A 6,280-nucleotide genomic window follows, 5' to 3' on the forward strand; every position below is an offset into this window, starting at 1 on the left:
AGAAGTAGAAATAGCAAATAAGCATATGAAAAAGTGTTGAACATCACTGGTCATTCGAGAGATGCAAATGAAAACAACCCTGAGATTCTACCTCACTCCAGAAAGAATGGCTGCTATCATGAAATCAACCAACAACAAATGCTGGCGGGGCTGTGGGGAAAGAGGAACCCTACTCCACTGCTGGTGGGAGTGCAGACTGGTGCAACCACTGTGGAAATCAGTATGGAGATACCTCAGAGAACTAGGACTGGAAGTCCCATTTGACCCAGCTATTCCATTCTATTCTGTGGGTATCTTTCCCACAGAATTAAAAGAATCATACCACAGTGATATATGTGCACCCATGTTTATAGCAGCACAATTTGTAATAGCTAAAACTTGGAAGCAGCCCAATTGCCCATCAACTGGTGACTGGATAAAGAAAATGTGGTTTGTTTATAAAATAGAGTACTACTCAGCCATTAAAAATGAGAAATTAGAGACATTTCTAGCTAAATGGATGCACATTGAAGTGATACTCTTAAGTGAAATAAATAGGACACACATGTGTAAATAACGAATAGTTTCTGCAGTGTGAGAAACTGAAAGTGTAAATAAGGACTAAAAGGTATAATAGGTAATGTGAAATAGGAAGAAAAGGGGCAAAGGGGAAGAGGAAGTGGGAGGGGTAGGGGAAAGGATAGAAGGGAATGGAATTAATATGAGAAAATGAAAAAATAGAAACAAAGTCTTTGTAAATAGGGAGGGATGGAGGGGCTGAAAGGGGAATGGGGAAAAAATAAGAACCAAGAGAGATTATGTAAAGGTGCAAATTTCCTATGATGAATGTCATTATATTGTATACCTAAAATGTGCCAATAAAATTAATTCAAAATAAAATAAAATGAGGTCATAGGGCTCGGGATTTAGTTCAGTGGTGCCACGCCTGCTTGGGAAGCACTAGGACCTGAGTCCTACCCCTGGTACCAAAAAATAAATAAAGAAACAAAATGAAATAAAATAAAATAAAATGAGGTTATACTCACAATAAGTTTGTGTTGTAAGTTACCTAGAGAGTTTCTATGTGTTATGGCAGTACCAGGAAATGAGTACACCCTGCTGCACACCATGTCTCCACTAGAAACTGGCATCCTCTTTCTGGTTTTGCCTTTCAAGTTATTTATACAGAAGGAACCTGTCTGGGTCATTTTTTGTGGCTGTGTAGACCAGCTGCCTTTCATGGTTGAGGGGCTACCTTGACTCATTCAGCTATGATGGAATATACTGGGGTCACCAGGAACACAGCAAAGCACCTTAAAACAAAGAGGACAGAAGAGATCAAGCCTTCTAATCATGTACAGCTTCTCCAGGTACCTCAGCCAGGGGCTACTGGAAGGTTCTATGGAGCTGTGAGCCTCCTGTAGAGCTCTTGTTTTATAGTTTTCCCTTTACCCCTCTACGCAGCAACCTAGCTCCTACCTTTCATTGTTAATGGCTAGAGAGGAAAATACATACATATATCAAAGTTCTGTGGAAAGTATAGAGACTTGAGTCCTGGATTAAGATTCAAGGATCCTGAGTTAGATGCTAGATTTTGTTACTTACCAGTTGTTATCATTTGGATGTTAAATATCCCCCAAGGCCCATATGGTAAAGGCTTGACCACCAGCCTGTGGTGCAATTAGGATATCGGGAGGTAGGTGGTAGAACCTTCAGGAAGTGAAGTGTAGTGGAAGGAAGTTACATTATTGGAGAGTGTGCCCTGGAAAAGCATATTGAGAACCCAGCCTCTTCCTTTTTGTTTCCCAGATCCCATGAAGAGGACAGTCTTCCTCTACCACTCACTCCAGCCACCATGATGTACTGTGCTGTCACAAGCCTAAAGCAACAGGGCCAAGTGACCATAGACTGACACCCCTGACACCCTGAACCAAAACAAATCATTCTTCCTTTTAAGTTTATTTTCTCTGGTGTTTTGTCACAGTGATGGAAAGCTCACAATCCTCCAGCTATGTAACTGTTACACCTGGCAGATCATGTCACTTCCCTGAGCTTCAGTGTCCCTAGCTGTGAAATGGCATCACTGACCTGCTCAGAATGAAATCAAATGAGAAAATGGATATGAACATTCTTTGCTCTTGTTAAAGCTCCAGGATCACATGGAATCCTGCAGGTGAGGAACAGCCCCAAGCTCAGGGTGGGCTCCATGGAGAAGCTGGAATGTGGAGTCTGAGCAGCAGACTCAGGGGTGGGGTGTCTGCTGGCTGCCTGCTTTTCCTTTGTCTTTTTCAATAATGCTAATTTGGTTACTCTTAGTAACAGCTATTACCCATTACTATTACTCATTCCAGGCTCTGAATCATTTTGATGGATACAACTTGACATCGACCAATTTGCCTAATTCATCACCTTTGCATTGCTTTAATACTAAAGACAAAGTAGGAAGGTTTTCCAACTGGCTTTGTGATTTCTTTTCTCCTCTCCTCTAGCATCAATGGGGGATGCAGAAAAGGCTCCTTTGGAGAGTTGCCCAGTGGGGAAATCAGCAGGCTAGGAATTCTGTGGTTAAAATTCATTGACTGTGTGGCCTCTACCAAGTAAAGATGACCATGGCCCTGCCTCATTCTTGCCTCTGCAGTCCCCAAGGCTGGTCACTGGGCAGTCATTCATTGTCTGGGACACAGCCCAGCTGGGACTGACAGTGCCCTCTGGCTACCACGCACTTGGGTCAGCTTATTTATGGTCTAAAGTTTAGAGTTCCCATCCCCAGGCTCAGCCCTGATTCTCCTGCCCCAGTTTCTGAAGGTCCTGAGTCTACTCATCCTTTCAAGGCCACCCCAGCTGCTTTTCTTCATGGAGGGAGAAATCTGCTCTGAATCCCCACACCATTTCTCCTGTTCCTTTATTCTGACCTTAGCCGTGCCCATTACAGAATTGAAATGCTCATTATAGTAAGCCAAATAATACGGAAGTGTATAAGAAAAAAGTTACTATTTTCCCCAATGTGCCTCTTTAGTGGCTCCCACTCCTCTGTATCCTCTTGAGTAACTAATGTTTTGTTTTATCTACATCTTCTAATGCCTCTCTTGATGCTCACACCAATATATCACTCATATACTCACACACATTAAAGGAGCCTTTTCTAATTTTTAAATGAAATCATAGGAATACAAATACGATTTTCTCTTTTTAAACTTAGTAATATACATAGATATTCCTTCATGACAATTCACATGGGTCTCATTCATCCTGAGGCTTTATAATGTTCTGTATTTATTCAACCTTTTCCTTGTTACTTCCCATTCTGTAATCTTTGTACCCATTTCTTTTATACTCGTGCTTTCATTTCTGTAGGAAAAAGCTACAAATATGTGAAGTCTGAGTCAAAGAATATTGCATGCTTATAGTTACTAGCAAATTACTTTCTACTTGGACGTAGTGATGTTCATTGGTGACTTTTGACCTGTTTCCTCATGATCACACCAGCTTTTAGATATTAAATGCAAATATTTTGCATTTCTTGCTATCTACTGGGTGACAAATGACATTTTATTGCTTTACTTTCCATTTCTTTAAATATTAAGGAATTTGAATATCTTTTTATATTTCATGTCCATTTGTATTTCTTTTTCTGTGGATTCCTTGTTTAAATCCTTTGCCCATTTTGAAAAATTGTACTCATTAATACTTACTGTCTGATAGCACAGGTGTTTTTGTCCTTGTCCAATAGTCTCTATAATAATAGCTAACATCTGTACAGTCCAGAAAGCACTTTTCACATATATGAGCTCACTCTGTCCTCACTGTGATTCTGCAAGGAACTTACTGTCCTTGGTTTGAGGAAACTGAAACTCCGTGACTTGCCCAAGCCATGTAGGCTGTCGTGGCAGAGCCGAGGCTCTAACTTCCATCCATTCCACTGTGGGGAGAATCCACAGGCAACTCTTCTCTTTCCACAGTGCCTGTGTACAGCTTATATCAGGGAATGGTTTCAGACTGAGTAGAGGAACCTAGGATGAATAGATGAATCAGAGGATTGAAAGACTGATGGACAGATAAAAGGGTGGAGAGTTGGATCAACTGCCTAAGATAACTCCCTATGTATGCTTCCTGGATTTCTGTTCAAAGAGCTCTTTTTATGTTTTGTTTTTATTTTTGTTCTTTTTCTTGTTGTATGGTGGTGGTGGTGGTGAGGATCCAACTTAGGGCCTTGCTCATTCTAAGCGAGCACTCTATCATTGAGTTATACCCCAGCACATCTCCTTCTTATTCTTCACTATCATTGCCAAGCACTGTCTTTCAAAGGCATTTGACCTTGCTACATTCTTTGACTTCTGACATAGAGATGAATTTCTGTCCCATACATGGACAATAGCCTCTCACCTCAGATACACAACCTTTAAAGATTGGAAGGGCATAATACAGCATTCTCAGCTACAGATGATTTTGTATCCCCTTCCCCACTGGGAGGGACATTCAGAAATAACTGTAGACATTTTTGATGTCACAACTAGAGGTGTTATTGGCATCTAGAGTGTGGAGTCCAGGGATGCTGCTAAGCATCCTGCAATGCTCAGTATTGTGCCCTCCACAAAGAATTACCTGGCCTGCAATGTCAATAGTACACTATTAAGGAGCCTTGGCTTCAAGCCACAGGAAACCCATTAGAAGCAGCATCATGGAAAGCAAAGCTATAGAATTTATAAACTCAAGGAACAGGACTTTCAGTATTAAGGGGCCTGTATGCCAATTGTATGATTTTAGATCTTGGACAAGTCATTTGTCCTTTCTAAGCCTCAGTTTTCTCAAATGTAAAATATGGGTACTCTTATCTTCCTTGAGAAGTCAGAGGGAAGATGAAGCAGAAGGATGTACGAGATAAGGTGCCAGGTAAATGTGGGAGATGCTAATTGTCATAGAGAAGCACTTGGGAAAGTTCTCTTATTTATCTGGGTATGAGTGTAAAGAGATTCAGCCTATACACTTGACTGTGTGTAGGATTTGGGGTGTAGAAATGCAGGTGTTTGTAGCTTGGAGTTCAGAAGACTAGCTGAATGCTAATTTCCCCATGTCCTTGTTGGTTGTTCTGGGCGGACAGCTAATCAATGGGGGGAAATGATGACTCCTGCATTGTGCACATACTAACTGGCAGCCCTGGAGCAAACTCGGGGCTGGGAACATGCTTCTACTCTTGAAGCAAGGCTGGGTAAGGAACTGTAAGGAATTTCCAATCCTGGATCTAGTTGGCCAGGAAACAAGATCTGAACTTTATGGGGCATCAACAGGCAGCAAAGAAGAAAAGGAGAAGTGAAACAAGGTGTCAAAATTAGGGAAAATGAGGAACATCTAGGAGAATCTTAAAGGGGAAAGGGAAGTGGGAAGAGACCCTGAGGAATTTTGGAACCTGAGAATAGATGCCCAGAGAGGCACTTTTCACCCTGGGATGGGCAAAGGTTTTTTCTGCAATTCCCAACCTCACCATCCCAACTCTATCCTCACTTTCCACTCTGACTGCATTTTCGGACTCAGACTGCCACTTCTATTCTGTTCCAACTCAGGCTCTGTCCATCCTCACCACAATCATCTAGACCCCTCAATGCTTCCTTCAACCTCACTCATCTGCTTAGAATCCCAGCCACCTTCCATCCATCATGCTGTCTTTGAAAGAGAAAGAAAAAGAGGAAGGGAGAGGGCTGGTTCTTTTGAACCCCAGGGGATCAGATTCCCCTGACTGCTTCTAGCTTACTCTGCCCCTAAGATCCAGAAGAGTAGCCCTTTGTCTAATATTCTGACCTTGAAACCAGCCCATCCACACATACACGTGCCCTCTTTTGAGCCATTTGTAGTGGTTCATGAGCATCTGTTACAGCATGGAAGTCACACCTTGGAGGTGATGCATATTCTACCCAGGGTTCAGTTCCAGAATCCAAGTTCAGGATCTTCTCACCAGGAGTTGCCCGGAACCACTAGCCTTCTTGTCTTTCTGGAGCTCTTAGGCCAGGGTTGCCCTATCTCAATAAGAAGCGTCTGTGAGGGTGGAGGGGAGGCACAGATAAAGTCAAGGATGTCTCGTGAGCTTGTAAGGTGATTCAGACCACAGTTCCTAGAAGGAAGAATCCAGAGAAATTCCTTTATCAGTGTTTCTAGCTCCGCAGTGGTAGCAGGTGGGGTGGAAGGGACACCAAACACTTGTCTCCCCATGTGGAGAGTAGTCCTTCAGGGGAGCTCAGGCTGCCTCCAGCCTGGCTGGGTTGGGTGGGGATTGTGGGGGCTGGCGTGGCAGCTGTGGGCTGCACCGAGG

Source organism: Heterocephalus glaber, unplaced genomic scaffold (genome assembly GCF_053883595.1).
Source record: "Heterocephalus glaber isolate CG9 unplaced genomic scaffold, H.glaber_assembly_v1.0 deba00001452, whole genome shotgun sequence".
Lineage (NCBI taxonomy): Eukaryota > Metazoa > Chordata > Mammalia > Rodentia > Bathyergidae > Heterocephalus > Heterocephalus glaber.